This window comes from Pteronotus mesoamericanus, unplaced genomic scaffold (assembly GCF_021234165.1).
Source record: "Pteronotus mesoamericanus isolate MK-2021 breed Mesoamerican mustached bat unplaced genomic scaffold, CSHL_Meso_final contig_90, whole genome shotgun sequence".
Lineage (NCBI taxonomy): Eukaryota > Metazoa > Chordata > Mammalia > Chiroptera > Mormoopidae > Pteronotus > Pteronotus mesoamericanus.
This window is the reverse complement of record NW_026555277.1, coordinates 46,597,407-46,618,046: the sequence shown is the minus strand read 5'-3', so window position 1 is coordinate 46,618,046 and position 20,640 is coordinate 46,597,407.

Sequence of the window (20,640 nt, the reverse complement as noted above, 5' to 3'; positions counted from 1 at the left end):
GGAATAAAAATGTACAGTTTTACGCATTTGGAATTAAGGAGGGAACTTAAGGTAGAGTATTTGAAGGTGGGAGAAAGCAAGGCAGAGGTGAAATACAAGATACTTAACAAGGTTGTATATTCTTGAGGGTGGTCATGCTTTAGAAGGAAGTCTGAAAGGAGACATTTCAGAGATGAGTTATTCTAGATATACAGACATAATGGACAGGATTTGCTTAAGGCAACGATAAGCCTTTACTAAAGAAGTTACAAGCCTGGGACGTGACTACCCACCATGACCTGACCAGTTAGGAATTTATGATCAGATCACCCTGTCAGTTTCCCTTCCAAAGAACCCCTTTTTCACCTACAACCTCCCACTGGGTTCCCAGGACCTACAAGGTCTTCAGATGTTGGGCTCAGGGCGAGCATACTCTACACACCTACCTCTCCTTTCTCTCATCTGGGTCTCAGTTTCCTCCCTTTTGTTTGCCTTAGTTTTTCTTATCGTGGCCTCTTCTCCTGGACTCTAAAGAAGGCATTCTTGCTTTTGGCCAGTGCTGTAGCACAGCAAGAACAAGCAGAGGCCTGAGATTGAGGCCAGGTTCAAACACCAGCTGTGTGTCCTACTAAGAGACTCAGCCTTCCTGAGACCAAACATTAACAAGCCCATTCATTTCTTTTTTGGAAAATAGGAATATGTTTCTTATTCACAGTGTTGTTGGTGGATTAAATGAGATCTTTTGCACAGGAAGCTTGACATGTAGCCTGGGATATTGCAGGATACATAATCCATGTTAGTGAATCTTGAATAGATTCACTAGTGCTCAATATAGGTCTTCTGAATTAACCTGAAATAAACAATTTTCACATTTCTGGGCTGTACTGGAAGGATTTCTTCCACCAGCTCTATCTCAGTTAAAAGAAAAAAAATCAGAAGCTTGAAAGTTGAGGAAGGACTGGAGAGAGGCAGTGAAGTAAGCCGGATGCTAGAAGCCCAGATTGCCTTTGGCTCAACCTAGATTTGAGGGAAACCTGGAATTACTGCGATTTCATCACAGCAGCTGGTCCAAGATAAACCTGCCAGAACTGCTCCGAGGCCAGATCTGGATTGCAGTGATAGCTGGGGCCTGCTGAGAAGCAAGGAGAAACTATTTATCTGACATTTTTTCAACCCCAACCAAGAATTTTCCTTGGCTCAAGATGCCATTGGGACCGGTTTTCATTTGCATGGGGCTCATTTAAGGATCCGCGTGCGGCTCTGACAGAGGAGACTTCTTAGAAAGACTTCCATTCCCCTGCCTCCTGTTCACTCACGTGTGCCTTTCTCATGATTCAGAAATAATTATTCATCCAGGAAGGCTAATCCCTAGGTTTTATTTGTGCTTGGATTCTGCCAGAACCTCACGTATAGGTTCTCTGTGATTCAATTCCACACACAGCCGGTGCGGGCCCGGACATCCGCAAAGATGGCCACCAAGGAACACTTGTCCTCTTTCCAAATTGGCAGGCTTCATCTAATTGAACCCATGTTAACCGATGTGGCATATTTTAATACATTTCACTGTTTCAAGCTGAGGCAGCAAATTGGGGTGTAAATCTTCTTAACAGCTGCTTCTAGAGTGGCTGTCTGGAATCTCTGCATCCTTGACTCTTTGATGCCAACCACAGAAAAAACACGTCCATTTATCATACATCTTGCAGGGGTTTTAAGACAGTTGTGTCTGAGCTAAAATGCTACCATACTTTTTTTTTTATTTATTGGGATAACACTGGTTAATAAAATTATATGGCTCAGTGGATTGAGTGCCAGCCTGAGAACCTAAAGGTCATTAGTTCAATTCCCAGTCAGGGCACATGCCTGGCTTGCGGGCCAGGTCCCCGGGGCGGGGGGGGGGGTGGTGTGCAAGAGGCAACCATGTATCTCTCACACACCGCTGTTTCTCTCCCTTTCTTTCTCCCTCCCCTCCGCTCTCTCCAAAAAGAAAATAAATAAAGTCTTTTAAAAAAATAAAATTATATAGTTTTCGAGTGAGTGCCACTGTTTTTGTAATATTATTATGTATACTCTGCACTTTTCCAATAGGTAGCATTTGAGGAGTAGTATGACTATTCCAGGAATAGAATGGTAAGATGTATTCTGGGAAAACAATCCAGAATGTATCCAATCAGATCCTCATTATCTGTTTCCAACTAGTTGCCTTATTCCAATGATATTGCCTGAAGCTGGTTTAGGAGCCTATTGTATGTCTTTGGTTTTATCATTCTTAGTCAAAGCTAAGCACAAGAAGTGTGTTTGCTGAACTACCGTTATGGCCAAAGATCAGGAACAAATGTTAATCAATAGGAGACTGGTTAAATAAATTATGATATATCCAGTTAATGGAATGTCACATAGTCATTAAAAAATGATGCAACAAGAATCAACGTGTGTTGTTATGAATCTATCTCCAAGAAATATAGTTAAATCTGGAAATACACACAACCCCGGTCATACTGGTTATCTCTGGGGAGCAGAACGAGTGGCAGAGGAGCAAGGGAAGAAGTTTTCATTCCCATCACCTGATTTTTATACACTTTGAATTTGGTACCTTGTATTACCCACATACATAATAACAAAATGTTTGATTTTTCCAAAAGTGCATTGAGTCTAGTCCAAAAAAAAAAGACGGTTGAACTAGCTATGTAATTCAAACAATTATAATCACAAGAACTCTCATCTGCTGAGCAATTACTCTGTATCAGCCTCTGCTAAGGCTGGTTATTACACATTTTATCTGATTTTCTCCTCAAAGCAATCCGATGAAGTTGATTTTACCATCTTCATTTTAGAAACGAGGACACTGTGACTAAAGAGTTTAGAAAAATTGCCTGAGGTTACATAACCCACAGGCTAAACTGGGATTCAAACAGAGGTTGGGCTAACTTTTTCCACTGGCCCCTGGGGTCCCCTGCGTCAAATATTCAATGTATTGCGTCTCCCTCATCACTCTGTCCCCTAGACCTGGCAGAGACCTTGGCACACAGGAGATGTCTAACACATGCTGAACTAGAAACAGTGAGAGCAACACTCAGTCAGTAATTCCCTAAAATGGTTTATACACATGTTTGAGCATCTTGGAATTGTAGGATAACATCCCACTGTGATTACTTGGAAGACAACCACCGTCATTTGGATGGCCATATTCTGCTGTGTTCACTTTAAAAAAAAAAAAAATTAGTCACATTGTTTTTAGTCACACCTCACAAAGCCTCATTACTTCAAAATGCCTTTCTGATGGAAGATGATTTCACAACAAGGGGAACCAGAGAATGTGGTTTTCATTAGGCTACCTTTAAAGATAGCTGTTTTTCAAATGGGATCATAGGAATACATAAGAACTTTTTTTGTTTCATCTTCTGTTTTTCTTCATGATTGTTAGAAAAGTCCAACAAGCTTGACCATTCATTTCAGGGTGAATTTTTGGGACCCAAACAGTTAAACAACCAGCCTATTTGGCTTTCTTGCTGCCTCCCGGCCAAAGAGATGAATGGAATGTTCATGAGGTCGCTTGGCAGGCGTCCACATTCCTATGGGAACGCTGCAGCAGTGAGCGCTTTGGGACACTAAGAGGCAAATGTGTGGGAGTTGTGGGGCAAATTGCAAATGATCCAAAGTCTCAGAAAAATGTGTGGAGCGCTGTCAGCCCAAGGATGCTTTGCAGAGGACCAGCAAAGTCTCCGCTCTTGCTCAGAGACAGGAATTGGTACTGTCCAGTTCTTTCCTACCACTGCCCAAGCCTTGAATTCGACAGGCCTCCTGTAGCGTTGTAGGGGTGTGAGTTCATCACAAGAATCTCATCAAGGAGTCCCCCTTCTTCAGCTGATCTTTATATTTGTTCTTCTCTGATACTCAAGAAAATGCCTTCAGAGGAATTTGCCCAATCCCCTCTTCCTCTTACCTTCCCCACCTGCAGCTTTCCCTGTACTTCCCCACAGAAGGGAACTCAAATCCAATGCATTTCCATGTTCCTCAAGTACTTCCTCGTATTGTTTAAAACAGACTCTAAAGATCAGGTGAATTCATTAGAATCCTGCATTATGACGCCCTCCAGTTTTTAGAAAAGGCTACATCCGATCAATGATGATGTTGGAAATTGAATTTTCTGTTTAAAATTAGAAACCGTGGTATTCACATTTTCCCCTAAGAGAAGCTCATAAAAAATTTCTTGTTGTCATGCTAAGAAAGAAGCTTGAACCTAAAGCTGTCCAAGCGCAGATGTCAGAATGTCCCCCAAACATCTCCTATGACAGTAATCCTGAGAAATGCTTCCTGTGTGAGCAGCGAGCCCTGTGTTAGGATTCCCTCTGTACTTCTCAGCATTGGTGCCAGGGAGTGGTGAGCACTCGAGAAGAGTTCTCTGCAATGTCGACGTAAGAAACGTCCAAACCTGTAGAGAATTTTCATAAGTTTATTTGAGCCAAGCTGATGATATATGCCAGTGAACAAGATCTCTAATGCTCCAGTGAATAACAGTTTTGCAGTTTCTTTTATGCATTTGGAATTAAGGAGGGAATTTAAAGAAGATTACATGCAGGTGGGAGAAAGCAAGGTGGGACTGGATTACACGATAGTTAGGATTATTTGTTCTTCTGAGGGTGATTATGTTTTAAAAGTTGGGGTCTGAAAAGAGGCATTTCAAAAGTATATTAACCTAGATGCACGGAAACAGTGGACAGGGCTTGCTTAAAGCAAAGATAAGCCTTTTACTAAAAAGTTATATGCCTGGGAAGTGACTAGCCACCATGACCTGCCTAGTTAGGAATTTATGATTTATTATAGCACCTCTTTTTCACCCATTGTAGTAACTCCAAGGGTTCAGGCTGTTTTATCCTAGCACCATTAAGGCTAGGATATGGAGGGAAGGGAGACACTGGGAGCTACTTGGTTGAATTTTCTGTTTTATCTTATCCCAAGTGTTTGCAAAAAAAAAAAACAACCCACCAAACCAAAACAAAACAAAAGAAAACAAAAACAAAAACAAAAAAACACCTTTCCAGTCATCCCCAAAGGCTAAGAGGTAAACTAATAAGTCACTGGCTTTGTTAGTGAGGCCTTATCTAACTACTGCTCCTGAAGGCAAAACTAGCAGTCACTCCCAAGGCCAGCAAGCCAGGCTACAAAGCTTACAAGGCAGGGACCATTTTGGAGAGGAACAATTGTTTCTAGAGAGGGAAACATCCTGGCTTTGTTGGTACTACAGGCCATCAAAACCTTCATAGACTTTAAGACCAAAATGAAAAGAGTAAGGGAATAAGATAGCTTGGAAATGATATTAATGAGTTACAGTGATAAAGTCATTTGTCCAGCCCATAATCTACCTTCCAGAGAAAATGCATTTGTTTGGCCAGAAAAGTAGCATTATCTGAACCCATCCTCTGCTCCCTGTCGCCCAGCTAATTGACCCAAAATGAACAAATCAGATTCTCCCACGAGTTTAGATTTTGGATCCAGGGATGCTGTTGTTCCTTGACCTGGTTGGTCATTTGAAAAGATGTAATTTGGTAGCAATGGGGTAGCCACCTTTTGTGCTGTACAGAGAAGACAGAAACCACCTCTGTGCAAGAGGAATTAACTGACCAGGTGAACAGAAAGAGAGAGAGAGAGAGAGAGAGAGAGAGAGAGAGAGAGAGAGAGAGCACATGGAGCCAGACAGTCTCTGAAAGACCCTGACCCTGGCTCCTAAGGGCATCTTTGCTCAGGCTTGGTCACATCCTTGGATTTTGCAATACCCATCTATTTCTGTGTGGATGAAAAAAAGGGATTACATAGAAGGTAACCTCACACAGTGATCTGATCATAAATTCCTAACTGGGCAGGTCATTGTAGGTAGTCACTTCTCAGGTATGTAACTTTTAAGTAAAAGTTCATCTCTGTCCTAAGCAAGCCCTGTCCATTGTGTCTGTACATCTAGGTTAGCATACTTTTGAAATAGGCTGCAACCACCATCAAGAGAGCACACGACTTTGTAAGCTATCCTATAATCCAATCCCCATCTTGCTTTCTCACACCTGCAAGTAATCTTCCTTATATCCCCTCCTTAATTTCAAAGCTAATATATGGGTGGGATTCTGTTACTTACAGCTGAAAGGACATTGACTAAGACAGAAGCACAGGAAGGTCCACAGGCCAAGGAAGAACAGGGAGTTCAAGGGTGATTTGAAAGGTAAAGATGTCTGCCTGGGTGTCAGGATGAGATGACTACTATCCTCACCTGGTTTGGACTGCCCTCCTCCACAAACTCTGAAGGGCTTTTTGTTGCTTTCTTACACAAGTAAGTCATGTTTATATTCTCTTAGTAAAGTTTCAAAGAATGTAAAAATATATAGAATAAACACAGAAGTCTCTCATTATACCTACCCAATTGTAGATCCTACCTCCAGGATAATCCTTGCTTGTGGCATATTTTATACAAACTGAAACACCATCAGTTGTAAGACACATCCCCATTTCAGAGATGTTAAAAAATAAAATGAGACATAGTAGCGTGTTGGATATATTTCCAAATATTTTTTCTCATCATTCCACATATCTGTAGATTTTTGTAAGGTTATTAGTTTTTATCAGTAGATTCATTCTAAGCACATTGTTCTGCAAATGCCTTCTGAACCACATTTCATGGAGCTTTTCTCTTTTCAGGAAAAGATTTTGTAATCATGTCTGTATTTCCAGTGCTAGTGGCACATAGTAGGAACTCAACAGAGAAAGCCTGAACTAATGAATGACCAGTCTCCTTTGTTCTTCTAATGCCTATGTGGTCTTCAATAATATTTATTCAACCTTTCCCTATTAAAGTAATCATTTTGGTTACTTCTGTTTTGTTGTTGTTTTTACCTTTGCAATTATACAGCAGTGAACATCTGGCTCAATTCTCAATTGTGTTCATATATCAGAAATAGTTCTCATCAAGGAGCATTGGAAATCTTGTTCCCTGGCCTATGTCTTCAGTTTGGCTCAAATAAACTCATAAACATTTTTAAAAATTAGTTATCATCATTGCATTTTCATTATGTTATACATGTTAATATAAATACTTTACATGAATTAACTTAATTAGTATTCACAACAGACATCTAAGGTTGGTGCCATTCTTACCATTTCCATTTTTCAGTTTTTAGACAAAACCTAGAAACAAAGAGTTTAAATGACTTGCCCCAAAAGTCAGCAGAGATTAAGTTAACAGGCAAGGATTTACACTAGAGGCTATATTGCTCCAAAGGCCAAACTCCTATCACTGTGCTCCTTTTTTTGGGTAGTTATCTTGAAGGTGAATTATTAAGTCTGAGGGAAAGAACATTTCACTCCAAAAATCCTATCATTGTTTGAGAGTACCTGCTTTCTAACACCTCTGCCAATAATAGATGTTATCAGTTTTTAAGTGATTTAAAAATATAGGTAAAAAATATTTTATTGTTCATTTAATTTGTATTTCCTGGCTTCTGGAACATTGAGCTTCTTCCACTGGTAACTGGTCATTTGTATTTTTCCTATGACTTGCCTGCTCATTTTCTTTGCCTCTATTTTTCTATGGATTCTTTGTCTTTTAGTTATTGAGTTTTAGGAACACTGAATATTATGACAAATGTGGCAAAAAATTTCTCCTAGTCTGTTTATATATTTGTCACTCAAAAGTTTTTAAAATATGATATAATCTAATTCATCAGTTTCTTTCTACACATGGCTCCTGAATTTTGTCTTTTGCCACTCACTATAAGGTATTCTATTTTTTTCTAACATTTTATTTTTATGTTTAACTTTATATTACATCTGGAACCTATTTTGGGATTTAACTTAGGCTCTTTTTTAAGTGGAGATCCAGTGTTCCTATCACTATTCTTTGATATGCTATGTTTATTGTATATTAAATTTCCATAAATACAAGAGTCTCTTTCTAGGCTTTCTATTGTATTTCCTTGTCTTAATGGTCTATTTCTGAGCCACAACATATGTAAACTACAGAGGCATGGTCGACAAAATTAATGTCAATTAGCTCATTCATCTCTTCTAACCTACTTATAGTCTTTCTTTTCCAGTTTCAATTCTATATATTTTTGCCTATGTTATTTTTTATCCATATGAAATCTTTCCCCTGAATGTTAGGTTACACATCTGACTACCATCATATCTAATAAAATGAAATGCTGTAGTCCCTTGATGAACTCATTTTTATAGCTTCATAACTATATATAACATAGCTTTCTCCCTGTCCTGCCAAACCAGCCAGTCTCCATTGATTAGAATAAGAAACAGTTGAATTTCTTCAGGTTGCTTCTTAGGGTTTCTGGAGATAAAATCATTCATGAATCTGCTTATCTTTTTGTAAAGTATGAAACTGTTAAAATGAAAACTAAATCTAACTTAAAATTCTTTTCTTTAGAACATGCACGCTTCTATATCTAACATATAATAACTTAAAAATCCAACCTCACTTTTGTCATTGTACCAGCCCGGCCAGGCTCTGGGAAGACAAGGATGGTTCCAAAAGTCAATGCAGTAATATAATTATGTTTATGAAAAGCTCCCTGGCCAACAGCAACATTGTTTAGCTTCTCTTTGCAGTCAGACTGTGATAAGAGAAGAGCTGTGCGCCAGAGAATGCCATTTTATTTTTCTCTTGTCTTTTCCTAGAGTTCCCAGAGTTGCCATCCAGATTCTCTCCACTTGACCCAGACAGCCTCTGCGAGCTCCCTGAGCACAGCGGAAGCCTTGGTTTGTGGATATATTTATGTGATTATAGCATTTCATCATGGAATAGACACAAGAGCAGGGGTCAGCCCACTGCCTGTTTTTGTAAATAAAATTTAATTAAAACATGGAACACCCATTCATTTATGTATTGTTTATAGCTGCTTTCATGCTATAACAGCAGAGTTGAGTAGTTGAAACAAGAGAACATATGGCCCACAAAGCCAGAAATATTTACTATTTAGCCCTTTACAGAAACATTTTGCTGAACCCTGCTCAAGAGCATCCAAACCTGGCATCCAGCTGATTCCCACTGACGATCAGACAGGCATGAGAGCACATGAAGCCTGAATAACTACTAAAAATCCTGCTTTGGAGATACAGATATAGATAAAATTACCATTGTATCATATAAAAGTGTACTTGGGTATGTGTATGTGCATATGTAACATGCATATATGTAATATATGTAATATAACATATGTGATATATGTTGGCCAAAAAGTCCGGTCAGTTTTTTCCATAAAATAAAAGATATTAAAAAATGTTTTATTTGTTTATTTTTAGAGAGAGGGGAAGGGAGGGAAAGAGGGAAAGAAACATTGATGTGATAGAGATACATTGATCAGTTGCCTCTTGCACACCTCCAACTGGGGACCTGGCCCACAACCCAGGCATGTGCTCTGACTAAGAATCGAACCAGCAACCTTTCAGTTCACAGGCCGGCACTCAATCCATTGAGCCACACCAGTCAGGGCAAAAGGCACATTTTCCATTTTGTGCCTTTTACTATTGATTTGGATATTTTTAGTATATCAGCTATCTCCCACATGGTAGAACATTTTGTTCTTAATTAATGTCTCAATTTGATTGCTATCACCTTCAACTGGTTTACCCCACTGTGGAGCATCATCCAGAAAGAAATCTCCAGCATGAAACTTTGCTAACCACTTTTGGCACATTTGATCAGTCACAGCACCTTCTCCATACACTGCACAAATCTTTTTTTTTTTTTTTGCATTTCAGTTGTGTTTTTACCTTTCTTGAAATAATAAAATGTAATATGCCAAAATGTTGCATATTTTCTTCCATCTTCAATATTAAAATGGCTACACAAAATTTCACCATTTTTGACTAGTTTTTTAATGCACACTGATATGACAGCTGTCACGATACAATCTAACAAAATTGTTTTGAATAAAGTTAAAGACAACTAAGCATTACTAGAGCCATCTTATGGAAAAAGACAAATGAACTTTTTGGCCAACCCAATATTATGTGTGTACCTATATATAGTAGCACACTCTTACTACAAAATAACACTAAGATCAGGAACAAAATGTTCATTCAAAGAGATTATAGTAATCTTAGCCTTATCTTCTTTCTTATAAGAATCCAGTGTGCTCTATACACCTACGTGAGGCAGCACAGTTTAATGGAAAGAATAGACAGCTAGATCCAATTTAAATCACCTCTCTCACATTCTGGTTCCTGAGCTCTACCTCCCTTCCCTGGACCCTGGGGATTCTATTTCCTTCCTTAAAGGGAGGGTCACTGAGACACCACATGTAAAGTGCCCTGCACATAGTCAGCACCCAATAAAAGGTGACTATTAGCTGTACTATACCTGGCCACATCTTCCTGGATCCTGCTCTTCTTTCCTTGCTATTTTTATTCCCCAGTCCCATTATCCAACCTCCATTTCCTTTAATTAATGACAATATCTTTATAAATACCCTTTCTGTTATTTAGGTACTTATCTTTTAACTACCAGTTACTGAAAGCTGGAAGCCTTACTAAATTGCCATTCATTAATAAACAAAAAGAAAACATGTAATGTGTACACCCTTAAAGTTAACATCATAGCAATGAAGAAGAAACTGAAAATCAGAACAATAAATATGAGGACTTGACTGTGAAGGTCCCAGCAGAAAGGAAGAGATGTTACTTTCAGTAATCTAGGGATTTGGGTTTCAACAACCATGCAAGGACAGAAAAACCCCATGTAATGCTAGGAGTTAGAAATGAGATAACCACACAAAGCTCGGCACCTTCTAGGGAGAAAAACCTATCCATCAGTATACAAAGATCATAAGAAAGTTGTCAGTCTTCTCTTAGGCTCTGGACTGAAAAAAGAAAATAAAGGAAAAGTCTCTCTTGACAACTCAGAAATGTGGGCCCCTTACCATACATGGATTTAGACTTTGATTAAACACTCTTCATGTGATCTGAAGACACCAACGATGTCCAGAGTCTGAAAGCAATGATAATTTCTAGCTGATCTCCAGTGGGTTTTTGTCTGTGGAAATACTATGCAGCTGAGAAGTTAGCATAACCTAGTAGAAGGACACACAAAACTACTCTGGAGGGACATGCCTCCAACACAAGCTGCACAGGATCCTGACAGGAAACAAACAAACAAACAAACAAACAAAAACCCCAAAGCTGAGCTCACAATAAAAAATAACAGTGTTAAACATTTGAAAACATAATTCACTGTGAGTGAACAACAGTATGCATCACAAAAACAATGTGATCAGCAAGAATCTTAGATACAGCCTGCATCCATAAACTGGATACTTTTAAAGTTACTAAAGATGAGAATTTCCACTTTTGGCCAATATGAACAGAATTGGATTCCCCCACCACCAACACCACCACCACCGCCATCTGAAACAACCAAAATTTTAAAAAGGACAAAACATATGAAGCAATGGTTTTCAGATATCGAACATCAGGCAGCTCTGGATAGTGACCCCTGAGATAGAGGGAACATGGAAGGTGAGCCCAAAATTGCCTTAGCCTACTGTTTGGAGGAAATTTCCAGGCAACAACACAGGGAGGGAGAAGGGAAGCTGATGCTTGCAGTCCCTTCGAGTTGAGAGGAGAGAGCTGGGAGACAGGAAGGCTGAGGTGTATAGAGCTCACAGGACATGGAACGAAAGAAGAGAAAAATACCTGAAGAGAGAGCTCCAGTGATCATCAGAGAGTCTCTTGGGTTTTCAGCTAAATACAGATCAGAATACATTTGTGAGGAAACTACCAAAGGATAGGGAAAGAGTCAACCAAAAAGAGCAGAGGGAACAAGGCTTAAAGATCACACAAAGCCAGGAATAGTTCATATTCCCACCAGGCAGCAAGATAACCCATATAATTCAAGGGCTTTGAGTTGAATACTTAAAAAGATGTCATCTCATTCATAATATCAAGATTTAAAAGGAAGAACATTGTGATAGATAAGTAGAGATATTTAATAAGAATAAAGGAGTCAATTTATCAGAAGGAAACAATCCTTGACTGGAGGAGATGTAGATGAGAGCCTGGGGGGACCAAGGTGACTAGCATTTGCAGGACAGAGTACACGAGAAGACTGAGTGTCACAGAAAGAGAACTCCAGGGATCTGCAGAGGGGCCCTTAGAATATTCAGCTGAGTATGATAAGCACATGTGTGTGAGGAAGTTGGCCAAGGCTGGGGGAAGGTCCATCCAAAAAGTTTAGAATTGTGTCCAGTGCTCACACAAAGCTAGAAATGGGGTCTGTTCCCACCAGCCAAGCTGAGAAACCTTACAATCGTCAGAGTGTGAGGGACAGTACACAGAAGACTCTCTTGTCAATAACGGGGAATAATTAGCCCTCTACTGAGCATTGCTCCAGTTTTTCCTAATAAATCTTAAAAGCAAAACCTGAAAGCATGAAACTGTTTCAAGTAACTTAACTGTGTCCCAGAAAAAAGGGCAACAACAAAAAATATCCAGCACCCATCAAAGAAAAATTCACTATGTCTGGGATCCAGTAAAAAATTCCTAGATATAAAAGAGGAAGAAAATATGGCCCATAATGAGAAAAATAAATAAGTAAATTGAAACCAAACCATAACTGACACAGATACTAGAATTAGCAAATATAGTCATTAAAACAGTTACTTAAACTATATTCTACCTGTTTAAAATAAGTTGAGTGGAGATAATAACTTTTGTTATGAAACTTGTAAATGCACAGATTCAAGAATTTCAGCAAACCCAAGTTTAAGAAATATTAAGTAAACTATATGAAGGCCTATCATAATCAAATAGTTTAGAACAAGTGATTAAAAGAAAAAAACTTAAAGCAACCATATTAAAAAAGAAACCTAGAACAAAACAATATGTTGCATCTCACTTCTAGATTTCAAATTATATTACAAAGCTATAGTCATCAAAAGAGTAGGATATTGACACAATAATAGACACATAGATTAATGGAACCAAATAAAGAACTCAGAAATAAACCCAAACATATATGCTCAATTAATTTCTGACAAAAGATCCATAGCATACAATAATTAAAGGGTGCCTCTTCAATAAATGGTGTTGGGAAAACTGGACAGCCACATGCAAAAGAATGAAACTGGACCATTATCTTAAGCCATACACAAAAATCAACTTAAAATGGACTTAAGGCTTGAATGTAAGACCTGAAACCATAAAACTCCTAGAAGAAAACATAGGGAGTAAGCTTTCTATGGGAACTATATCAAATTAAAAAGCTCCTGCATAGGAAAGGAAACCAACAAAATGACAAAGGAACTATGGAATAGGAAAACATTTGTTTTTGTTTCTTTTCTTTTTTTTAAATTTTTTTAATTTATTTTTTTATTGTTCAAGTACAGTTGTCTCCATTTTCCCACCACCACTTTCTCCTGCCCCACCCACCCACACCTCCCACCCCCGATCTTTCCCCCCTTTGGCTTTGTCCATGGGTCCTTTATACATGTACCTTGACTTGACCCTTCCCCTATATGTCTGATGTCATTCATGCCTCAAATATACAAAGAACCCATAAAAAGAGCAGAAAAAAATTACACCAAGTCAGTTAAAAAAGGGGCAGAGAAACTGAATAGACTCTTCTCAAAAAGACATACAAATGATCAACATGTAGACAAAAAGGTGCTCAACATCACTAATTATTAAGGAAATACAAATCAGAACCACAGTGAGACATCACCTCACATCTGTTAGAATAGTTACCATGAAACAGCCATGAAGTAACAAGTGTTGGCAAGGATGTGGAGAAGAGGGAACTCTTGTGCACTGCTGGTGGAAATGTAAGTTAGTGCAGCCACTATGGAAAACAGTGTGGAGGTGTTTCCTCAAAAAATTAAAAATAAAACTACCATATATATTCCAGCTATCCCACTTCTGGATATAAATCCAAAGAAAATGAAAAGAGGATATCAAAGAAATATGTGTACTCTCAGGTTTATTGTAGTATCATTCACAATGTCCTAGATATGTAAACAACTTAGGTATCCATCAATGGATGAATGAATAAAGAAGATGTGGTAATATGATATGGGCACACACACATATACATACACACACTGGAATATTATTCAGCTATGAGAAATAAGGAAATCCTGCCGTTTGCAAAAACATGGATAGACCCTGAGGGCATTATACTAAATGAAACAAGCCAGATAGAGAAAGATAGGCACTGTGTGATATCACTTACAAGTGCATCTAAAAAAAAAAAAAAGCGAAACTCATAGAAACAGAGAGTAGAAAAGTGGTTGCCAGGGGCTGAGGCTGGGGAAAATGGGAGAGGCTGGTGAAAGGGTACAAACCTTCAGCTCTAAAATGAATACAGTCTGAGCATGTGATGCAAACCATGGTTAATCTAGTTGTCTATACTGTATTATATAATTGAAATTTGCTAAGAGAGTAGAACTTAAATGTTCTCACCAAAAATTTTTATATATAAAAATATGAGGCAACAGATATATTAATTAATTAGATGGTAAAAATCCCTTCACAATGTACAGACATACATATATCAAATCACCACAATATACACTGTAAATATCTTACAATCTTATTTATCAATTATTTCTCAAGCTGAAAAAACCAACATGTAACATGTGGGAGAAAAAGATAATTTGACAGAAACAATGCTAATGAAAAGATAAAAGACATCTTTAAAATGCTGAAAGAAAATAAATTGTCAGCCTAGAATTCTATATGCAACAAAAATATCATTCAAAAATGAAAGTGAAATAAATTTCTTTTCAAATACTCAAAAACTAAAAGAATTTACCACCAGCAGACCCACATTAAAAGAAACATTAAAATAAGTCCTTAGACAAAGGTAAAAAGATATCAGATGAAAATATGGATTTACAAAAAAAAAACACAACTGTATGAAGGAAGAAAGGGCACTGAAAATGGAAACTACATAGGTGAACATGTAAGATTTTTCTCTTATTATATAAATGTATGTAAAGGGAATTGACTCTTTAAACAAAAGCAATAACTAGTTAATGTAGGGTTTTTTTTAAAAAAACATATGTGAAAGTAAAACATATTCAACAACACAAAGTTTAGGTGGAAAATAATAGAAGCATACAATTGAAAAGTTCTTACATTAATACTCTATATGAAGTAGTATAATACCACTCAAAGATAGAATGTAGTAAGTTAAAGATGTATATTATAAACCCTCACATAGGAGATAAAATGAAATCACAAAATATATTCAATTACTCAAAAAGAATTTACAAAGGGAAAAATAGGAATTATTTTTAAAATAGGAAAAATAAAAGATTATTCAATAAGATAGTCACACACAGAGTAAGTATTTCTAAAGTCAACAGAGAACCTTTATACATTGCTGGTGGGAATATGAAATAATGCAGCCCCTTTGGAAAACAGTTTGGCAGTTTCTCAAAAAGTTAAACATAAAATTACCATACAACCCAACAATTTCACTCCTACCTATCTACCAAGAGAAGTAAAACCATATGGCCACACAAAGACTTCATGCAAATATTCATAGCAGTAGTGTTCGTAACAGTCCAAAACTGAAAACAACCTAAATGCCCATCACTGGTGAATGGACAGATCATAGATGAACTTTGGAAAACATCTAAGTGAAAGAAAGTCAGACACAAGAGATAATGTAGTATACGATTCATTTATATGAATTGTCCAGAAAACATACAGAGACAGAAGGTAGATTAGTATTCACCTGAGGCTGGGGATGGGAACTGGATTAACTGTGAATAAGCATGAGAGATCTTATTGGAGGAGGAAAAATACTCTGAAATTAATTTGTGGTGATTGTTGCACTACTCAGTAACATTACTAAAAACTATTAAAATGCACACTTGAATGGGTGAATTCTATGAAACCACAAAATTTACCTCATAAAGCTGCTAAAAATTAAAAATAAGGCTAATAGATGGCTGATATACAAACAATACTCAAGTAAAATATAGGATAGTAGAAAACATTCTATTCACTACCATAGAAAACTTAGAAAGTTATCTAAGAATAATGGCACAAGAAATATTTGGAACTTGTTGGAAGCTACAAAATTCTACTAAGAACATTAAATATTGAATAAATAAAGAGAGATATCTTGCTTTTTGAAAGTAAATTTTACCATCTTAATATTTTCCTAACGTAAACCATAAATTCAATGTATTCACAATCAAAATCCCAGCAGAATTTTTTTAGAAGAAGGAACTTGAAAAACCGATTCTTAACTTCATCTAAAATTATAAACATGTGAAAATAGCCAGGAAAGTCTTTTTTTGAGAAAAGAAAAAGAAATGGGAACATGTCATACAATACGTTATTATCAAAGCTATAATTCTTAAAATAGTACAAGAGAATTTATAGATACATCGATGGAACAGAATAAAAGTTAGTAAATTAGCAAATAAATATGCAAATTTAATATATTATAAATCAAATTTCAAAGCAAAGGGAGAAAATATGGAATATTCAATACATGGTGTTTGGACTGGTGTCAAGTCATTTGGAAAAGCATAAAGCGTGATTCTGACCTCACTTTATAAGCCAAAATAAAATCCAGATGGATGCTATTTTTATAATAGCTGAGCAGAGAAGACTTTTCTAAGCATTTTACAAAGATTAGTGTCTATAGAGAAAAAGATGATAAATTGGATTGCATTTTAGCTAATACCATATTCGAGAGCACACTGTCCCACCAGGCGCTTTTCTAAGCATTTTACAATTAGTAATGTATTTAACACACACAACAGCGCTATGATGTAGGCACTCGTAGTAGCAGCCCCATAAATTGACCTATTTTATGTGAGTTCTCAGAGTCTTTCAGCTTCACCCGTCTCCTGGACTCTTGGCCATTTGCTCAGCTTCACTCACCACCTAGGCCAAAGGACTTCACGCAGGCTCTTGTAGTTCTGCTGCCTGAGGCTGGACAGCCACTAACCAGGAGTCTCTGGCTCTTCCCACACTCCAGACTCAGATGAAATGCTCTTCCACAGGGTTTAGGATCTGGCTGCCCACAGCTGGCAAAAAGTCTGATAATGCATCCCAGAAATGAGGGAAAGTTAACACCGCAAGGGTCAAATGTTGACCCTCAAGAAAAGACAGGAAGCTGGAGGATACAATCCCTCACTCTAGTCCCCTCTACTGAATTCTCTTGAGACCCAAGTTGTCATTCAGCCTATCTGTAGGCGTCTTACCTGGCTGAGTAGCTCATCTGCTGAGTAGCTGATCTGCTGAGCCAATGTCACGAGACAGTGGCAGGGGTAGTAAGATGTTAGCTTGCATTGCTGCCCATACTTTCCTGCCTCATCTCCCATTTCACTCATTCTTGCTACCCTGGGATTACACCTCTTGTATAAAGCATTTGCACTTACTCTTACCCCATCCTTTGTTTATTAGAGGATTTAGAGTAAGAAATCCTTTTTTCCACATGAGAAAACTCACAGAAATGTAAAATAACTTGCCAAAGAACATCCAGCTAGTTATTCATGAAGCTTGGCTTTGAACTCTAGGAAATTCAATAATCTTATACAGTATAACTATACAAAACAGCAACAATAACAAACAATAAAAAAACAGCAAGTGTCACTTTACTATCGAACTATGGAACAGGATTTGGGGATAGGGAATAAGACAAGACTGCCCACCATTACTACCTCTAGTCAGTATCATACTGAAAATCCTAGACTATGCATTACGGCAAGCAAAATAAAAAACAAAAGAAACAGAACTGATATTACTCACAGTGTTATGATTGTATATGTAGTCCACTTATTTATGCATTCATAAATTCTTGTATGTGTGCTGACCAGAGATCCAACCTGCAACCTTGGTGTATGAGGACAGTATTCTAACTAACTGAGCTACCTAGCTAGGCTCAATGCAATATTAAGGTTCTCGAAATTTTTTGTTTGGGAGGTATTTGGGGGGCATGTGATGAATGTGTATAAAGTGTCAAGAATAACCAGAATGCCCTGATGGAAGAACAAATGAAGGATAGCTTGCTCTAACAGAGTGAAGCTACAGGAAATTTGATACAGTATTGACACAAAGGTTGACAAATAATGGAAGAGAATAGAAGCCAATTTCAAACTCACTCATAAGGAAACAGGCTACATGTAAAAATTACACTGGTGGACTTTTACTTCACACTATACCTAAAATTAATTTTAGCTAGATCAAAGATGAAATGAGAAAGATATAACTATAGAAAAAAATAGGAAAAAAATAGGTAAGTTTGACTTCATTAAAACTTCAGTTAATCAAAGGGACCATAAAGAGAGAGAAAAACCAAGCCACAAATTGGAAGAAGCTATTTGCAACATGTATTATGGGCAGAGTTATAATACTTAGAATACTATTTTTTTTTTGTTTCTAAAACATACAGTTTTCCACATTTTATCATCATGGATAAATCTGACAATACCAAGTGCTGACAAAGATGTGAAGACATAGAACCTCTCATCCACTGCTGGTCAGAGAGTAAACTGATAAAACCACTTTGGAATGTAACTTGGATTACCTAGTAAAGATAAATATTTGCAAACCCTTTGATTCAACAGTCCCTTACCTAGGTACATATCATAAGAAAACTTTTATACACTTACACCAAAAGATGTATATAAAACATTTATAATAGCATTATTCATAATATCAAAGCAAACCCTGTCTGGGTAGCTCAGTTGGTTAGAGTGTTGTCCTAATACACCAAGGTTACAGGTTGGATCCCTGGTCAGGGCACATGCAAGAATCAGCCAATGAATGCATAAATAAGTGGAACAATAAATTTCCCTCTTGCTCTCCCCCTTCCCCCTCTCTCTCCCCCTTCACCCCCCTCTCTCCCCCCTCCTATCTCTCTCTAAAATCAATAAATAAAAATTTAAAAAATATATCAAAACACCAGGAACAACACAAACATTTACCAACAGTTCAATGATTTACATCTATGCTGAGGAATATTATACATCAATGAAAATAAACTAATTTCATCTACATGCAGCAACATGAATGGATCTCATTAACAATACTAAATTAGAGAAAGAAATCACAGAAAAGTGCATTCAGTATGATTCCATTCATATAATGTTCAAAATAGTCAAAATTAAACAACTTAGGAATACATAGATACGAAATGCAAGTATGAAGAAAAGCAAAAGAATGATTGTTACAAAAATCAAGGTCATGGTTTCTATAAAAGACTGAGAAGTGCTTGTGATCATGAAGGTACACAGAATGTTTATAAGGTACAAGAAATTTCCATTCTTTAACTTGAGTAGAGGTTGCACTGGTGTACATTTCGTTATAATTCATTGAAATATGTCCATCCATTTATATAATCATCTGTACCACATATTTTTAAAAGAACAAAAAAGCAGATTGCAAAGCAATATAATTTTATTTAATTTTCTTATATGTTAAGAACTAATGAATAGAAAAACTTTGGAATACTACATAAACTGCTTAATCGATGGGGTATGACCTGTGGGGCTTCTAGGCTGTGAGCTTGTAAGATACTCATAGTTTATCTTAGCTGAATTTTTATAGTTAAGCACATATTACTTTGTAATTAATTCCTGTATAAGTAAGACTTTTAAATAACCAAGGAAATCATGCCAGGAAAAAATATACCAAGTAGTGAGGCTAGCTAACTTTCACCCAAAAATTCAAGTTGAGCATTTCTATAAACTTTCATATTCTTTACCATGTTGCCTGGATTGTTAAGGTTTAGATTTCAAAGGTCAATTTAAAGCCTTATGGAAAATCTATTATACAAATGTGGACAAAATGCTGCTGCTGACAGTAACTGTCTAACTGCAGTCCCTCTACCATATGAATTCACAGTTAGGTTTGCCTGTTATAAATAATTCTCAGGTTCTTTAGACATGTCCCAGAGCCCTTTACAAATATAACAAGAGCCAAGGAAATTCCAAAATTTACCTAAACATCTTATAGCTTTCCAGGGCCATAGAAAATGGGGCACAAGCAGAACCGTGGCAGGATGTGGCAAGTGTAAAACTTGCAGGTGTAGATTAAATCTCATGCATCATCTTCGTGTTTAATTGGCTTTAAAATAAAAAAAGAATTCCATCACCTTGTTTATAACTATTTACTATAAGGAGATTTTCTAGCCCCTAAAAATTTTTACCAGTTGAGTTTCTATTACAGATGTCTAATTTTTACTTCATAACTAACGTTCTCATCAGCATGTCCCTTTTCTTTGGTAAAGAACACCGATATCAAACATTTCTGTTTGTAAAACACCCAAACTGCTTTCCTCAGCCCCCTAAGTGCTGGATATCCAAAATGACAGAGGGAGCAACCAGTTTCAATAATTACTGTGCTTTTTCTTTTAACATTGGCTCTTTTGACCTTTTCCCAAGGATTAAACCAACGGTGTCCTGATTAACGTTAAGCAACCAGGGTAGAGGCTGATTTGTAGCATTTTCTGATTTCTATGGTACAAATACTTCACAATGGACCCTTTCAAGCTACCTCCCTGGTGTCAATGAACACAGAATTAGGAAGAGATGCACATATAGGCACATCACTACAGAGTATTTAGTGCATTATTCCATTGCACTAAATACGTATAAACAATAGAGAGCACAGGTACTAGTAAAATAATTAGGAAGTGATGAGTATTGA